Below are 19483 nucleotides of genomic sequence, written 5' to 3' on the forward strand. Positions count from 1 at the left end.
TCAACCTCTTGGAGCTGGTTAGCTCAGCTGAAAGAGAACCCCAGAGGCCCATGAACCAAGGCAGACAAAACACTGTTGAGTTCAGAACACAAGAAGAGCCCTGTTGGATCAGATCAAAGGTCTCTCTAGTCCAGCCTCCTGTTCTCACAGTGGCCAATCAAGTGACAACAGGAAGCTCACAAGTAGGGCAGGAAGGCAATAGCCCTCTGCTGTGGTTGCTCCCCAGGCGAATCATATTCAAAGGCATCCTGCCTCTGATCTTGGAGGTAGCACACAGTCATCATGGCCATTAAATGAGCATCAGAAGAGCTTGGCAGCTGGATCAGGCCAAATGCCACCTAGCCCATCGTCCTTTCCTTCCTGGCCGTAGTGTGGTGGCACATTCAGAAGTGCAGGATCCCTTCATGTTGATCACAGACATGCCCCCTCCCAGCTTTTATTTATTTATTTTATTTCTGCTGTGAGGTTAAGAATGAGATCCTTGTCAATGCCTAGGAACCGATCAGCATGAAAGAGGAGTGTGTAAGCACCGAAAAGAGTTTTCCCAGTGGCTGGCTTGCCTCCTTTCACTCGGATTGGCTCCAATTAGCAGGGAAGAAGCATGTTAGAAGACTCTTTTCAGTGGCCAACACACTCCCTTTCATGCTGATTGGCTTGCAGGCTGCTGAAGACATTGGGACCCTGCTCCCAAAAAAGTAAAGGGTCGAAGACCCCCTGTGACCCTCCATGACTACACCCCTGCTGCCTGAAAGTGTGGGGATGCTTCCTGGACTGTCCGTCTGACCTAACCTAGTGTAGTGTAGTGGTTAGAGTGTTCGACTATGACCTGGGAGACCAGGGTTTGAATCCCCTCACAGCCGCAAAGCTCACTGGGTGACCTTGGGCCAGTCGCTGCCTCTCAGCCTCAGAGGAAGGCAAAGGTAAACCCCCTCTGAATACCGCTTACCATGGAAACCCTATTCCTAGGGTCTCCATTTCCATTTTCTAGCTCACTAAGTTGTAGGTGCTTTACAGAGCCATGCTTGCCGTTTGATCCCTGCAGGAGGGAGAGATAAAGGACCATTGTATCTGGAAGAGGAGGAAGAAGGAAGTGAGGTCAGCAACCCTAAGAGTATTAGTTGACACCTGAAGGACGGTTAGCCCAGGTTAGGTCAGAAAGACAGTCTAGGAAGCTTGGAGGCTCTTCTCTCTTTCTGCTTTATCCCCACACTCACCCACCAATGCTTCTACAGCTAGAATGGAGAACCTCTTAGAACGTAGCCTACACTGCAAAGGGGGGATTTATTCGTTTCTCCGCCCACTTTTCCTCTAGCCCCACCCACCTCTGTTATGTGGCCTCTAGATGATTGACCAGAAAAGAATGTGGCCCTCTGGCTGAAAAAAAGGTTTCCCACCCCTGGTCTAGCAGGTCCAATTGTTGATTAAGGCCACTATCTTTTGCTTACTACCAGGGATTTACTTATGATTAAAATGGGATTTACTTAAGAGTAAAGATGCTTCTGGACTGAACGACACAGAATGTTAATCAGTAGACATACACAGCACAGCAGAGACAGCTCCCTGGCTAGAATATGATGGGTTGTTTTGTAAAACTGACTTGAAATTGGACCAACGTTGCCCCTGAAAATTGAATTTCAAGCCATTGTGATAAGTCTCTTGCAGCAAAAAATCCAGTCAGAGTTTTGTGGCACCTTAATATGTAAATGTACTGCCTTCAAGTCGATTCTGACTTATGGCGACCCTATGAATAGGGTTTTCATGAGGCAGAGAGGCAGTGACTTCATAAATGTATAGACGCAGCTGTTGTTAGTCTGTTACGTCATACTTAGAGCAGACCCATGGAAATCAATGGGCATGACCAAGTTAATGACATTGCTTGCTTTGGATGTGTCTACTGAGTCAGATGCAACCCAATAAATGTTTTATTTACTATTAATAAAATGTATTCATCTTTGAACAAAATCAAATGTTTTTGCTTTGGAGGACAGAGAAATAGATAGATATAGACAGAGAAGGAAGAGGAGAGAGAGAGAGAGAGAGAGAGAGAGAATTAATAGAGGAGGAAATAGAAAAAGAGAGAGCAGGGAAGGTTATACAGGAATGAGAGTTGCAAGGAAGGAAACAGACTGCAGATAAATTATGGTTTGTATCCAATTCAAGTTCTATGAAGAATGGATCCATTGAAATTAGTGCCCTAAATTAGTTGTGTCAATTAATTTAATAGGTCTACCTTGAGCATGAGTAACACTAGCTACAGCTTCACACACTCGCACACAAACTTATCTGAATTTATTTGAAATGGTTTTTATATGCGATTGTTTGTATATATGTAATCGTTTCCATGATGCAGTTATTTTGTATGCGGGGCTTTTTTGCGTGAAATGGCTTCCAGATGGTCATAGGAAGTGATTCATAAATGAAATAAATTACACAGAGAAAGAGAGAAGGGGTGCAGAGAAGTAAGGAGAGAGGTAGGAAGTAAGATATATAGAATGATCAGAATAGATAGATAGATAGATAGATAGATAGATAGATAGATAGATAGATAGATAGATAGATAGATAGATAGATAGATAGATAGATAGATAGATAGATAGATAGATAGATAGATAGATAGATAGATAGATAGATAGATAGATAGATATACTCAGGATGTAGATAGATAGATAGATAGATAGATAGATAGATAGATAGATAGATAGATAGATAGATAGATAGATAGATAGATAGATAGATAGATAGATAGATAGATAGATAGATAGATAGATAGATAGATAGATAGATAGATAGATAGATAGATAGATAGATAGATAGATAGATGCAGGGAGGGAGGGAGAGGAAAGGGTGTGTGTGTGTATCCACAGAGAGGGGGTAAGCTGACACTAAATAGAAAATAATAAAACTAGGAAGAAAGGTAGTAGAGACTGCAAGAAAAGGAAAGAGGATGGAAAGAGAGAAAAAAGGAAAAAGAAAGGTGGACTAGAAAGAAAGTGCCAAGAAGAGAGCAGGACTTTGGTTTCTTTTTCTTTCCTGTGGAAGCCCTTCCCTTCCTTCCCCTCCCCTCTCCTCCGCAGATCTATCATAAACACTTCAGCTCTCGACACATAAAGATTTGTTTTCTCTGTTGGGGCAATCGATAGATCAACGCTGGGAAAAGATTTCTTGGCGCCTCGGCTCGGCCGCACTTGTCCAACGGCAACCGCAAGCCAGAGGGGCGGAGGGCGAGGCTCCCTGATTGGCTGGGAATTATCCGAGAAAGCTTTTTTTATGATTGTGTGTGTGTGTGTGTGTGTATGAGGGAACCTACCTCTAGCATTTGATCAGCGGAGGGGGGGGGGCTTTTCATCCTCTAAAGCTCATTATTCGCTTAGTGTGGCAACCCTTGAACTCTACACCTTTGCAGACCTCCCTCCTCTTAGAAAGGAAAAGTCTCTGTCCTGGAGGCGCTTGCAATCAGCCTTGGGTTTAAACCGAAGATTCTCCCCAGAGGACTTTCCGAAGCAAGATTCGGGGGATCGGGGGAGGGGAAGCGGGGAGGAATGAGCTCTCTTCACAGCAGCGAGAGGAAATATAGGATATATACATCTCTCAAGAATCCATACGGTCTAGGTGGATTTTCCAGCTCCGGCCATTCCCTTCCTGAACAGGCAAGAACAGCAGCGCACTACAGCAGCGGCAATGGTCTGAATGTGTCGTGACTAAAGAACGCATTGCAAATATACATAATTATTATGGTGATTGTGAGTACCTCGGGGCACAGCTGTCGCTTTTTCCTTGTTTGTTGTCAAAACAAGTGTCATGTAGGCAGACGATGTCACAGCAAAGAGCCATCAAAAATTATATTTCTTAATAATACATAGCTTGGAGGCCTAATAGAACTACTTAGCTATTTCACTATTTCAAATTAGATCTTTCATTTTTTCTTCCTTTTTTTGGGGGGGGGAGGGTGGCGACAGCCGACAGCAGCACAGGCCCTCCTTCAGATGTCGAAAAGCGGCGTGTGAACCCGAGAGAACTAATCCGGGTTCCTGTTCCCTTCTCTGGAAATATCCCTCCCATGATCGTTTTAAAGATCATTTATTGATTTATTTATTAGATTTATATCCCGCTCTTTCTCCCAGTAGGATCAGGATATAACTCAGCTCCCTACACGGGAAGATAGTGGATTTAAAGGAGATTAAGGAATTGGGGGAAGCTGCGCTTATTATTATTATTATTATTGGGTTGCAGTCAACTAAGTGCTACTCAGACCCACTGAAAGTAATTAAGCCTAAATTAGCCGTGTTTATTAACTTTAGCCTTGAATACCACCTTTTTAAATTTCACACCACACCCCAAAAAAGTGGGTCTCGTTTTTTATTTGCTGGCTGGACTAGCCAAAGAAAGCCTGGTGCCTCAGCGATGGAGGGACTGCCTTGCAGCAAAAGATCCCACGGTCAAGCCCCATAGCCCGAGAAACACGCCCTGCCTGAAACCGTAGGAAGCCTGAATTCCTGTTTAGTGAAGCCCTACATTCAGAACCCTGAGGGCTGGGAGCTTACTGTGTTTATAGGGGACGCACCATAACTCGCACAAGGAAGGGCCTAAGTGGCACAGCCAGTGCGTTGCTTGCAGAAGGTCCCAAGTTCAGGCCCAGGCAGCTCCAGGCAAGACTGAAAATGTCCCTTTTTGAAACCCTGGAGAGCTGTTGCCAGCAATCCCCAATTAGCTGGGCCAGTCGCTTATGCAGAGCCATGAGGACTGGGGCCTTAGAGGAAGGGCCACAGCTCCGTGGTTTGCAAGCAGGGAGTCCCGGGGTTCAGTCCCTCGTGGCAACCACAGGTGAGGCTGGGAGAGACCCGGCTTGAAAACCCGGAGGGCCGCTGTCAGCCCGTGTGGGCAATACTGAGCTGCGTGCAAGGCCACTTCTTATGTTGGAGAGCTTCGATCGGGAGTGGCAAACCGGGGGGAGGGGGTTGGTCGTCAAAGGCTCCCCGTTCTCTAGTCCAGCGGCAACTTCGAAGTAAGCCCGGCGGAGTGGACCTTGGGAGTACTTTCTTACTCCCAAGTAAGCCTGCGCCAGGGCCGCACGGGGGTTGTTGGGCAGCCGGTTCTGCTGTCTTCTTTTTTAAGCCGGGGTGACTCCCGAGTAAATGTCCGAGTCCTGGGTGCAACAAACAAGCCAAGCCAACCTGTATACAGACCCAGCCCTCTCTCCTGTGGTTGGCCTTGAGGACTGAGCGCCTGGTCTCTGTCAAGTCGGAGGGTCGCGCCCAGCTGAGCCCTAGTGGAGACCCCTTGATATCCGGGGACTCGTTGGTTTCCATAATAATAATAATAATAATAAGTTTTATTTTTGAGTCGCCTATCTGTCCGAGCTAACGGACACTCTAGGCGACGTACAACAATATAAAATACATATACAAGTTAAAAAACACAATGGGTCTGGCTCTGAGCATGAGTTCGTTCGATAACCACCCACCCATTGCTGTCCGGCTTAAAGTGGTCGTGGATCCAGCTCCAAAGACAGGAGATGGAGGGGGAGGCCCCCTGAGCCCCCCAGCCTGTCTGGGTTGACTGGAGGGAACTGACATTTGATGGCGGCGGTAACTTTTCTCTCGCACACGTTGGGACGCGGATTCAACACACCCAAAATATGTGTGTGTGTATGTGTGTGTGTAAGAGGGAGAGAAGATTGAATGTGGATTGATTCCAGCTACCGCACCTGGGAGACGAGGGTTCAAATCCCCACTCGGCATTAAGCTCACTGACCCTGGGCTAGTCACTGCCTCTCAGCCTAACCTACCCCGTATGGTTGTTGTGAGGATGAACTTGGGGAGGGAGAGAACCATGTACACCACTCTGAGCTCTTTGGAGAGAAGGTGGGGTTAAAATGCTAATTATCATCATCATCATCATCATCATCAATATCATCATAAATATTATTATCAATATATAATTATAATTGATATAATTATATTAATATAATATTAATATTATAAAGGGGGTTGGACTTGATGGCCTTACAGGCCCCTTCCAACTCTATTATTCTATGAATGTCAATATCATTATTATCAGCAGCAATATTAATTTTATCAATATCATCATTATTATATTGATATCCTGCCCTTCCTCCCAATAGGAGCCCAGGGCTAATAATAATACGTAATCGTGATGTAGTGCCAAGGCAGGAAGGTGCCTTCCCTCAAGTGAGACCCTCGGTCCACCCACCCTGACTGGCAGCAACTCTCCATCAGGGGTTCAGGCAAGGTTCTGGCCCGCCCCAGCCTGGAGATGCCGGGGGCCTGGCATCTGGGTCCTCCTGCGGGCGAGGCACTGGCCCGGAGCTGAGGCCTTTCCCTGCGTGGCTGACCATCTCCTTGGGCCGTGCCAGCGACCATGCGCGTGGGCTGTGCGTCCCGGGTGCCGTCGGCGCGCAGGCCCCTGCCAAGATGGACCCCACTTGCAGGTCTCCCCCATTCACTTACTGGGTAGGCGCGTGCACGTGTCTATAGAGATATACGTGGGGATTGTCATGTAGGGTCCTTGGGCACGGAGCTTTTTCGACAATATCCCGTGGAGTCTAGCCAGGGCACCCCTTTCCAGGAGTTCTCACCTGGACCGGCGATGCTGTCCTCTACCTATGTCTGGACGAACCGACTCATCGTTTTAGCACGCGTTGGAGATGGCGTTCAAGAGAGGGCTGGAATCGGAGGGGGCTTTATCTTGGGAGACCTCCGACCCCCACCTCCGACCGGCCCCTCTTCGCCGGTGTCTTGTCCTCGCCAAGGCCAGCACAGGAAAATCCACCCGTGAATTCTGTGGGCTCCTTTGGGGTCCGAAGCCCCAGCATGAGCAGCGATTAAAAAAATAAAATAAAATAAAAAGATTTAAAGAAAAGGGGTGCATCCCACTTAGCCGCATCCAGAGTAGACCCATCGGAATCCATGGGACTTCACAGGCAAGTCGCCTGTGTGGAGTCAGTTTATTGACAGACCCTATCAATAAAGAGACCTCACCTGGAGGGGCGATGCTCTCTTCGACCTCTGTCTGGACGAGCCATGGGTCTACTCTGAGCAGGATTTAGCTGGACACGCCACCCTTTATGTAGGTATCCACAAGAATGTGTACTGGAGTGATTTTTGTGTCCTCAATTGCTTAAAAAAAACAGGATCACAGAGTCTTGCATTTTGTTTCATTTTAATAATAATAACAACAACAATAACGATAATAATAATAATATAATGATGATGATGATGATAATTAATAATAGCTAGATGCGGTGATCTGCTTCTCAGCTAGGTGCGAGTGAGCTGCTTCTCAAATCAACCGGATTTTTCTGCAAGTCGCGACTGTCTTGTTGTTTTGCTTGTTCGCACACAGCCGCGATCCTAAAGCCACATTTCACTTGGGCTGCATATGGGCAAATGAGGAGAGACTTGATGCGACCTCAATCCGCTGGATTTCAGCGGGTCTACTCTGGGCGCGCCTTCCTCCAGTGAGTCCAGTTTGGATTCAGCCAGCCAGACCGGCTTGTGTTTCTGTGTTTAATTAATATTAGCAATGGTTAGCCGAGGAAATTCGTACAGATCTATCAAGGTGAAGCTGGCAAGGCTGCGATCCGAGGCATGCTTTACGCGGGGGCAAACCCCATTAAGCGTGGGCAGAGTTACTTCCGAGTAAACGTGCTTGGGATCGGGCTGCATGGCGCGCCCACGCGCGCGCGCACACACAAACTGGAGGAGAGGGTACAATTTTAGGCATGTCCACTCAAGAGTAAGCCGCGTCGTGTTCAACGGGGCTTGTGTGCCAAGAAAGCCAATGAAAAAAAATGCAAGGTAAATTTTTAGGTATCTAACTAAATTCTACTGAGAGTGGAATTAACTGACCTAAGTATGTAATTTCCTTTAATTGAGCGGGTCTGGCCTGAATATGGCCAACGCTGGAAAGGTTGGTTACTTCTGAGTAAATCTACCGAAGGCTCTGCTTTTGGAATATACGCCCTCCCACACACAGAGAGACATTTGACTTTCCAGAAATCATTTCGCATTGAAGGGGTGGGTTGAAGCTGCAAAGTAAGCTTTAAAAAATAAATATAGCACCGTTCGTCATTCTGGGACGGCCTCGGAAGTACGCACGAGCTTGCTCGGTTAAACTTAAACGCACAGTGCAGTGTGATCTATTACATTATATAAATATTATCTATGTATTGTATTGTAATTATTATCATTATTTTATTATTATTATAAGTTGCATTTAACGACATTCTACTCAGGGTAGACCCACTGAAATCAAAGGACCCGAGTTAGTCATTGTTTCTTAATTTCAGTGGGTCTACTCAGAGTAGGACAAACGTGCAATATTAGCATTAGTATTATTAATGAATTAATCACTCTTTGTCTTCATCTTACAGTGAGAATGGGCACAGTGAGTCCAGGAGGTGGTGGTAATCATCATCTTCATCATCCTCAGTAGATCAGTGCCTTTTGATGGGACCACCCACACTGTCACAGAAGTATGGCAAGCTTTCAGGTTCTGCAGAACTCTTCATCAGGCAGAATGTTACCCAAAGCTGGAGGTGGGACTGGCCCAGCCTGCGATCTCCATCATGGAACCGAGTCTACAAGCTGATGATCTCAATGGCTCCAACATCAGCCTATGTATTTATTTATTTTGGTCTGGCTCCCCTCTCCCCCCCCCCAGCTCTGTATAACATCTTGCCGAAGATCTCTGGAGAACTCTCAAACTTGCTGCATTTTGGTGACATTTTGTGGGTTGCAATAAAAAATTGCCCAACTGTGGTTTCTGGAGGGTGGGGGCTCTCCTTCTAATGGGCCCACATGACCTCTTTTGCTTTTGATGATGAATATTGGTGATGTTCATTCCAAAGGGAGGGTCCCATTTATAATACACTTTCAAAACATCGTTTTGAATGCACCCATTCAAAGGTCACGTTCTTGGTTTCAAATGGCAAGACTTTTTTAAAAACCTGATTGTCTTAAAATGAAAATATTCCACCTACACATACCATACATTTAAAGCACATTATATCCGCCCAAGAATCCAGAGAACTGTAGTTCTCACAGAGTTACAGTTCCTGGCACCCTTAACAAACTACAATTCCCAGGATTCTTGGAGGAAAATAATGTGCTTTTAACGTATGATGTGTGGAGGAGGGGGGAGTTAATCTCAAGACAGCTCAGAACAGAACGCCTGGTTTTGGGAGGAAGGGTGGATTCATTCATAAGGAGTCCTTCTCTGCAAACCACTTAAAGGGCTTTTTCAATGTTTTAACTAAATTGAAAGAACTCAGAAGACAGGAGACCCTCTGAAGTGAACAGACATGACTGACTTAGGTTCATCCATTTCAATGGGTCTACTCGGACTAGCGGGGACAAGCCTATGTTTTTACACACATGTGGGGATATATATACACACACATTTATATTATTATTTATTATTTTATTTATAGATTTATCCCACCCTTCCTCCCAGTAGGAGCCCACTTTACACGCATATGTAATAACATGAGAGCTTTGGTATGAGGGGTCTATTTCTAAACAAAAACAACAAAACCTGTGGCCTAGAGACTCGAACTGGCAAGTCTGCACAACTCTAAGCACGACCAGGGCTGCACCCGACCCATGTCTGAGAGGGCAATCCTATAGGGCTGACCCCCAGATAATAGACGCTTGAGGGCTTCTGCCTAAATATGAACTGGATCTCCCCAAATATCCCACGCAGATGCTTCAAGGTGGCCAGAGATTGCACTCTTCACCCCCCCAACTGAAATCAGGTTTTCAAATAAAAATTAATGGTTATGTGCCCAAGAATGTTATGCAGGAGAGATAAGGGTCTTGCAGCTTTCAAACCAGGGTGATTTGACGGGGGGGGGAGAGATCTCCCCCTCCCCAACCCAACATGCCCAAAGGTTCTCTTCTCCATCAGCTGAGGGTGCAAATCCTAACTCCACTTACCTGGGAGTGAGCCCCCTTGCATTCAATAGGGTTAATTGGGCATAGCAAATCTTCCGGCCGACCAGACTGGGAGGTGCCCTTTTTCTGACTGTTAAATAATACCAACTTCTTCATCCCCCCATGAACTTCATTTGAGTCTGCCCCCCCCACACACACACCCATCTTGCCACACGAGGCGAGGCCCGGAGATATCGCAGGACGCGCACCAAAAAAAGGTTGAAAGCAATGCGTTTTACTTAGGTACATTTAAACAAACCCGAAAGTGCATTCATGTGGGGGTTTTTTTTGAAATAGTCCTGCAGGGATTTAGGGGTGGTGGTTGCGACCCCCCCCCCCAATAACGCAGGTCAGCCGGTTGGGTCTCAAACAAACCCGATCCCAGCAGCTGAGAAGTAATTCAGTTGCAACTTACTCCAACGTCAATTGAGTATTGAATTGCAGACCTACGTGTATGTGAATAGATTTCTATATAATACACACACAATTAGGGTGTCTTGACTGTGAGTTGCAAGGAAACGTGCATGGAAAGGTGCATGGAACTATAGATTTATGAATAGCATTTTCTTGAATCCACACCCAGAGACAGAAAAAATCGGGGTGCCTTTGAAGTAACTCGGTTGTGAGCAAATCATGAAACGACAGCGGCGCGGGTAGATTTTTACGCAATGAGGCACAGAGGCCAGGAATCTGGGATGCAAGCCGGCTTGCTCCCAAATAATTCAGCCTGCAATTATACGGGTAGGAATATATTGTCATTGAATGGCACGCACCAACACGCTCACGCCCCCATCATCGAGGTTTTTTTCCCCCCAGCTTTCTGGCCTGCGTGGGAAAATTGCAGGCATCTTGCGGCAAGCTTTGAGAGGTTCGGTATTTATTTTTAAAAAGTAGATTAAGAAACACACAAAGAGGCGCCCGTGGAGATGTTTATATTCCTTATTTCTCGGGGTGCCCTGAATTTCCTCCGTCTCCCTTTCTAGCTCTCCTGACGAGCATCCTAACTCTGTCGAGACTCCTTTCCCGGGAGTCACTTTGACAGCGCACGCCTGCTGCTGAGTAAACCCGATTGCTTTTAGCAGGGCTTACTCTCAAGTAAGCGTGGACGTAAAGGATCGCCGCCTCGGCGAAGGAGCAAGAGATGAGCCCGCCTTAGATTTAGAGAGCGCGATTCCTCCAGTGTGGATCTGCGATTTGGCCTGGATCGGATCCTGTTGAGGCGATTCCTTCGCTGTGTTTGAAAATTACAGTCGTGGGAGAGAGGATCTGAACCACTGATCTCAAATGATGTTGGGGTTTGGCGTGTCTTAAAATAAATTAAAATAAAACCTTGCTGACTTGGTCGCTGAGTAACTCTTTATCGTGGTCTTGCCTGGGACTGTGACCTCTGCGGCCGGTTTCTTTCGAAATGTTTTGTGTGGGGGTGTTTGTGTGTTTAATTCAAAGGAAGCCCTCCAGAAACATATTTTTTTTCTCTCTCTCCGTAGAAACAACAGCTTATTCACCAGGAGCCTTCCTGTGTTTTTTTAAAATATGCATTATGATTTTGGGGGGAATGGTATAGCCACGTAGCACATGTAGACACTGACTCAAAAGTAAACCCCATCAAACTCAATGGGACTTACTTCTGGGTAGACAGGCCTAAGAATGCACTGCAAGTCCTAGTTCATAGTAGATTGGCTTGAAATTATTGTTATTATTATTATTATAGACCCAATGAAATTAAAGAGCATGACTAACTCAGGTCTATTCATCTGAATGGTCAGTAATTATGATATATAATTATAATATAATGATAATATTATAATGATAATATAATAAGTTTATCCAGCATTAGCTCTGCTCAAAGTAGACTCGCTGAAATTAAAGAGCACGACTAACTCGGGTCTATTCATTTGAATGGTCAACTCCGTTGGACACAATTTGTAATGTTTCAAGTTACTCCTGGCTTTTGACAGGGAGAGGACAATGTCTCAAAACGACTTATGCAGGAAATAAGGGATGCAAAGAGGCAGTCGCCAAAAGCAATAAACCCACACCTATTTCTAAAAAGCATTTATTCCCCCATCAATCAAGAATTTGTAAAACACCCTTCCCCAACCAACAATTCATAAGACGGAGCCCCCCCCCCCGTCAAAAACCAGGCCCAAAAGCAAGCATACGTTTTGGTAGTACTATTTGTTAAATTTATATCCCACCCTTCCTCCCAGTAGGCGCCCAGGGCGGCAAACAAAAACCCACTAAAAACACTTCAAAACATCTTAAAAACAGACTTTACAACATATTAAAACAAAACATCTTCAAAACATATCAAAACAGAACATCTTTTTTAAAAAACCTTTTTAAAAAATAAAAAAAGCTTTAAAAATATCTCAGAAAGCAGTTCCAACACAGAGGCAGACTGGGATAAGGTCTCTACTTAAAAGGCTTGTTGAAAGAGGAAGGTCTTCAGTCACAGGTAGAGAAGTTTCTCCTGCTCAGAGTTGACCCATTGAAATTAATGGGCCTGACTTACTTATGGGTCTACTCTCAGGATGAGTTAGCTGGAATAATAATAATAATAATAATAATAATAATAATAATCTGATGTCATTTCCTCTTCCTCTGCATTGCTCTATACACTGTTACCTTTAGAGTTCCTCTTCCCTAATTTTTTTATGCGAAGCATTTAGGGGAAACTTGATAGCAAGAAACCTGGGCGGGGTGCTAAGGAGGGCTTGCGAAGTCTGCATCAATACTTCCTATTTCGCCAGGATCGAGCCCAGCTTTCGAAAAGAGGAGAGGGGAGCGGTCTGGATGTGCTTCCTCAACATATATATATATTAAAATATACATATTATTTGCCCCCAGATGGTTGGGGGGGGAATCGAGGGGAACCAGACTGCTAATCCTAAACCTGCTCTGCTGGGCCTGGGAAGTAACCCTGGTTGAACGGGATAGAATTTACTTCGGAGTAAACGTGCATAGGATCAAGCAGGGGGTTGGGCTCGATGACCTTACAGGCCCCTCCCAACTCTACTGTTCTATGATGCTTTTTCTCCGCCCTTCCTATTTCAGCCCTGTTCACTCCGGTTTACTCCTCAGTAGATGGGCGACGCTAGCCTTCTCCAGCTCGAGCAGCCTGCAATCCTAACACCACTTACCTAGGAGTAACTAAGCTCCACTGCACGCAATAGTCGCGATCAATAGTCTTGCAAAACGGGCCTCTTTCCTCAGTTTGGAACCAAAGTCCAACCCTTCAGCCGGGCAATGCTCTTCCGCGTTGCAGTTGCTTGCTACACACACACAGCAGGCAGGTTGGAGGTAGATTTCTGAGAATGGACCTTACCTCCGAGTAGACATGTATTAGGTTGCAGCCTTTGTGAAGAAACGGGGGGGGGCGGAAGGTCCTCTGCGAGCCGGCTTTTGACATGCTCAGGAATTAGCTTGCCTTTTTAGCTTTCCAACCAACTTTCTGAACGAAAACCAACAGCCTCTCTTTCGTTCATTCTTTTGCAAGGGACCTGACTTGCCCAGCACACACACACTTAATCATGTCTTAAAATTATCTGTTTATAAACATAAAAGGAACAGGATGTTTTTCCGGGATAGCCGCTTTACTATAAATTTACTACCACATTGTGAATGATATATATATATATATATACATACGCACAACTACACTGTAAATATATTGTGAATATATATGATACATATTCACAGTGTAGGATTAAATTTATGGTAAAGTTGCTGTGTTGTCAAGTGCATCTCATTATCTTATCCCCACCCCCCGCGCATATATATATATATGCCATTATTCCCACACACACAAATAAAAATATTATCTCCACCCAACCACACTAGAGTATGCGGACCCGCCCTACATCTGCTTTAAGATTTCCAGCTTGGCTTAATTATTTACACTTTTGCGCGCACACACACATATTTCCCCCAGTTTAATGAAACTGACAAGGCCTTGCAGATTTCACCTGCGCGCTTGGCTCTTTGTACAAATATCTCCCTCTCCTTCTCTGCGTGAAAGGGTCGAAGGGGCTGGCAAATTTCCTGCGGAAGAGGCCCAATCCTGCGCCAAATTGATCAGAATGGGAGTTGGATTGATCGGGCTCCGCATCGATCGGTATCGATCCCCTTCCCGTCGCTTAGCAAGCCTCACGCGCACCCACCTACCCCTCCGCCCCACTGCAGCAAAATCGAGGGAAGGAGAATCAATCTGTGGGATTTATTCCTCGTGTGTAGGGCCAGAATTCCTTGTTTGTAAAACTTTTTTTTAAAGCAGTATAAAGACCATTAAACTGAGGAAGATACTTTATTTTTAAATAATAATAATAATAATAAAAATAATAATAAAAATAGAAAGAAGGCTGTTATATTTAAAGGCGGTGGAAGTTGTTGGCCATCACCAGGAACATCCCTATCGATTTAGATTGGGGGGGGGAGTTCAGCCTTGTTTACATCTAAACATGTTTGCATGTGGGGGGGGGTGGCGTGAGAAAGGCCGCTGGAACCTTTCGACAGTGCGCGCGCTCCTTTCCCAGGGCGTCACGAGCTACGTTTTGAAATAGAAACGCGCAGGCGCTGCCTGAGTTTCTTAGGAGTAAAAAAGGGCAGGTTTACGGTGTCGCCCCCGCCATCTGCAAACATCTTCCTTCCATTCTTCTCTTCCAGTTAGTTCTTTCTTATTTTCCTCCTAACCTGCATTGTTGATGCATGAATATGATGCATATTTTGCCTGTGAAAATAGTTTCCCTTTCTGTTTCCACGAGATCCTTTTATCATTTAGAGAAATGGACCTGCAGACTGCGGTTTAGACAAAGGCTTTTACTCTTTATTATTATTATTATTATTATTATAAAATTGGTAGTATCTAAGTCATACAGAGTAGACCCATTCAGAGTAATGGACCCAACTTGCTTAGGTCCATTAATTTCAAAGGGTCTCCTCTGAGTCCGACTTAGACTGCAATCCATCTCTTAATATTAACATTAACATTATCTATATCTCACCTTTCCTACAAGGAACTCAAGGCAGTATACATGGCTCTTCCCTCGACCCTCCTCTTCACAACAACCCTGAGAGGTAGGTTGAGAGACAATGACTGTACCAAGTGAGCTTTCTGGTTGAGGGAGGATTTGAACCTGGGTCTCCCTAGTCCTTGTCTGACTCGCTCACCACATAACACCATTTTATTATCATCATCATTGTTGGAGGAGTCATTGGAAGGAGTTGTCAGCTTCCCTAACGGGTATCAGTTTACAAAGGAAGGGAGACAGGTAGATGAGGGCAGGTCAGATGGACAGCCTAGCCACCTTGGTGGATTATTTTTCTACCTCCCCCCTGGTGTGCACACTTCCACCACCACTACCCATAAAATTGAGTTGCAATCTTCCACACATCCAACAATCATTGTGATAAATATGAAGGCCGTGTTCCAAAACACATTTACTTGAGAGTAAACTTTATTAAGCTCATTTGGTGGCATCCAACTAAATTCTAATCGGGGTAGACCCAATGAAAAGAAGTCCAGTCATTTCATTTGGTCTCTTCTGAGTATGACTAGCGTTTGATGCAGCCAACGGGACTGATCCTCAGCCTCCAACAGAGGATGCAGAACACAGCCTTGTGGCTAGTAGCCTTTGATAGCCTCCGCCTCCATCAACTTGCCTTAATCCTCTATTAAAGCCATCCAAGTTGTTCATCATTGTGGGAGCGAATTCCATAATTATCACAGGCAAAGTCTATGATAATTCTCCAACTGATCACCTGAGTCTCAGACCATGAGTTCCACAAGCTGGGGTCCCTGATGCTTTCTGTAGTGACAATATTCTCTTTCTTTCTTTCATAAATCTTTTTGGTTGTCTTTTCCTTAGTATTGAAAACTAATTAAATAATCCGTTAGCTAACACCTTAAATTAAGATCCACTGCTAGCTTTAATGATGTCGACAGTGGAATTGACAGAGAGATGGAGACGAGCCTGTCAATATCACCCTTCTCTGGTTATGCTGGCGAGGGGGAAAGGGAGGGCCTCTCACAATACTAGCACTCGTGGACATCCAATGAATCCATTGTTGGAGGATTCAGGACATACAAAACGAAAGGAGTTATTCACACAGTGCATAGCTAAACTATGGGATTTGTTCCTACAGGGTGATGGCCAAGACCTGGGAGACCAGGGTTCAAATCCCTAGTCATCCATGAAGCTCACTTGGTGACTTTGGGCCAGTCACTGCCTTTCAGCCTAACCTACCTCACAGGGTTGTTGTGAGGATAAAATGGAGAGGGGAAGCCATGTATACAGCCTTGAGCTCCTTGGAGGAAAGGTAGGATATAAACATGATAAAGAAAAAAATATCCACCAACTTGGATAGCTTTAAAATAGGGTTAGACACATTCATGGGGGAGGAATGCTTATCAAGGGTTCCTTTTCAAAGTGGGGGGAGGTAACAAGTGGGGTACTGCAGGGCTCCGTCCTGGGCCCAGTGCTCTGCAACAATTTGTATTAATGGCTCGGATGAGGAGGTGCAGGGAATGCTTATCAAATTTGCAGATGATACAAAATTGGGAGGGATAGCTAATACCCTGGAAGATAGAAACAAAATTCAAAGGGACCTTGATAGGCTGGAGCATTGGGCTGAAAACAACAGGGAATTCAACAGGGATAAATGCAAAGTTCTACACCCAGGAAAAAGAAACGAATTGCACAGTTATAAAATGGGGAATACTTGGCTCAGCAATACTACATGAGAGAAGGATCTTGGGATTGTCGTTGATCACAAGCAGAATATGAGCCAGCAGTGCGATGTGGCTGCAAAAAAGGCAAATGCTATTTTAGGCTGCATTAACAGAAGAATAGTTTCCAAATTGCATGAAGTATTAGTTCCCTTCTATGCAGCACTGGTTAGGCCTCTTCCTGAGTACTGGTTCCAGTTCTGGTCTCCGCACTTCAAGAAGGGTGCAGACAAACTGGAACAGGTTCAGAGGAGGGCAACAAGGATGATCAGGGGACTGGAAACAAAGCCCTATGAGGAGAGACTGAAAGAACTGGGCAAGTTTAGTCTGGAGAAGAGAAGACTGAGGGGAGATACGATCAGCACTCTTCAAGTACATGGCAGGTTGTCACCCAGAGGAGGACCAGGATCTCTTCTCAATCGTCCCAGAGTGCAGGACACGGAATAATGGGCTCAAGTTGTAGGAAGCCAGATTTCCAGTGAACATCAGGAAAAACTTCCTAATGATTTAATTTGGATTCCTGCATTGAGCAAAGGGATAGACTTGAAGGCCTTATAGGCCCCTTCCAACTCTACTATTCTATGATTCTATGATTTTAAGATGTCAACCCAGTGTGCGGCAGCTGTGAAAAAGGTAAATTCCACACTAGGGATCATTAGGAAAGATATGGAAAATAAAACGGCTGATATCATAATGCGTTATAGAAATCTGTGGTGTCGCAGCATTTGGAATACTGTGTACAATCCTGGTTGCCTCACCAAAAGAGAATATTGTAGAGTTGGAAAAGGTTTTTAAAAAGGGCAACCAAGATTATCTCCTTCCTTCCTATGTTGTGCAGAATGGACCTCCTGATAAGATGATATCTGCAGGAGGTCCTCACCTGCAGACCGCAGTGATCAACTGGGCATATAAGGGATAAGATGGTCTTTCACGTATCCTGGTCCCAAGCTGTATAGGGTTTTGCACACCAAAACCAGAACCCTGAACTTGGCCCAGTAGCAAATGGGCAGCCAGTGCAATTCTTTCAGCAGCAGGGTGACATGGTGGCGATACCCTGCCCCAGTGAGCAGTCTCACAGCTGCATTTTGCACCAGCTGCAGCTTCCAGACCAACCTCAAGGGCAGCCCCACATAGAGCGCATTACAGTAATCCAGCCTGGAGGTTACCAGTGTGTGGACAACAGTAGTCAGGCTATCCCAGTCCAGAAACAGCTGCAGCTTTCTTACCAGTCAAAGCTGGTAAAAGGCACTCCTAGCCACTGAGGTCACCTGGGCCTCTAGCAACAAAGATGGATCCAGGAGCACCCCCAGACTATGGACCTGTTCTTAAAGAGGGAGTACAACCCCATCCAAAGCAGGCAACTGATCAATTATCTGGACTAGGGAACCACCAACCCACAGCACCTCTGTCTTCCTAGGATTCAGACTAAGTTTATTGGCCCTCATCCAGCCCACCACCGAGTCCAGGTACCGGTCCAGGGCTTGCACGGCCTCTCCCGATTCAGATGTTACAGAGAAATAGAGCTGGATATCATCAGCGTACTGCTGACACCTTGCCCCAAATCCTCTGATGACTGCTCCCAAGGGCATCATATAGATGTTAAACAGCATGGGGGACAAGATGGTACCCTGTGGCACCGCATAGCACAACTGCCAGGGGGCCAAAAGACAATCACCCAATCATTTTCTCTGAAAATGACCTTGGAGATAGGATCAGAACCACTGTAAAACAGTGCCTCCAATACCCATGTCACCAAGTCAGCTCAGAAGGATACCATGGTTAATGGTATCAGAAACTGCTGAGAGATCAAATAAGAGTAACAGGGTCTCACTCCCCCTGTCTTTCTCCTGATAAAGGTCATCCATCAGGGCAACCAAGGCCGATTCGGTCCCATAACCAGTTCTGAACTCAAACTGGAATGGGTCCAGATAATCTGTTTCATCCAAGAGTACCTGCAATTGCTGCGCCACAACCCTCTCAATCACCTTCCCTAAAAAGGGGGTATTTGCGACTGGTCGTTAATTGTTGCAAACCAATGGGTCCAGGGTGGGCTTTTTCAGGAGTGGTCGGATCACCGCCTCTTTCAGGGTGGCTGGAACCACTCTCTCCCACAATGATGCATTGACCACACCCTGGATCCACTTGATCAAACCCTCTTGGCAAGCTTTAATAAGCCAAGAAGGACAAGGGTCAAGAGGACACATTGCTGGCCGCATCAACGCAAGCACCTTGTCTACGTCATCAGGCCACATCAACTGCAACCGTTCCCAGGAAGTTGCAGCAGACATTGCACTGGACACCTCATTGGGGACTACAGTAGATGTGGATGGGGCATCAAGATGGCTATGGAGGTGAGCAACTTTACCCTCAAAGTGCCTTGCAATCAATTCACAGTGGGCCTCCGAAGGGTCTAAAACCGGCACCTAGTGTTGGCCAAGGAGACAGTAAACTAGGGTTGCTGCTGGTGTACCGTCCACCCTGCTGCCCGGTAGCTTCTCTGACTGAATGACAATTCCAAGATCCTTCTCACATGTCTATTGCTGAGCCAAGTATTCCCCATCTTGTAACTGCACATTTGGTTTCTTTTTCCTAGGTGCAGAACTTTGCATTTATCCCTGTTGAATTTCATTCTGTTGTTTTCAGCCCAGTGCAACAGCCTATCCAGGTTCCTTTGACTTTTGTTTCTGTCTTCCACGGTATTAGCTGTGCCCCCCAAATTTGTATCATCTGCAGATTTGATAAGCATGCTCTGTACAGCCATTAAGGTAACTGGCCTGTAATTTCTGGGATTACCCCTAGATTC

This window comes from Rhineura floridana, chromosome 18, assembly GCF_030035675.1.
Source record: "Rhineura floridana isolate rRhiFlo1 chromosome 18, rRhiFlo1.hap2, whole genome shotgun sequence".
NCBI lineage: Eukaryota > Metazoa > Chordata > Lepidosauria > Squamata > Rhineuridae > Rhineura > Rhineura floridana.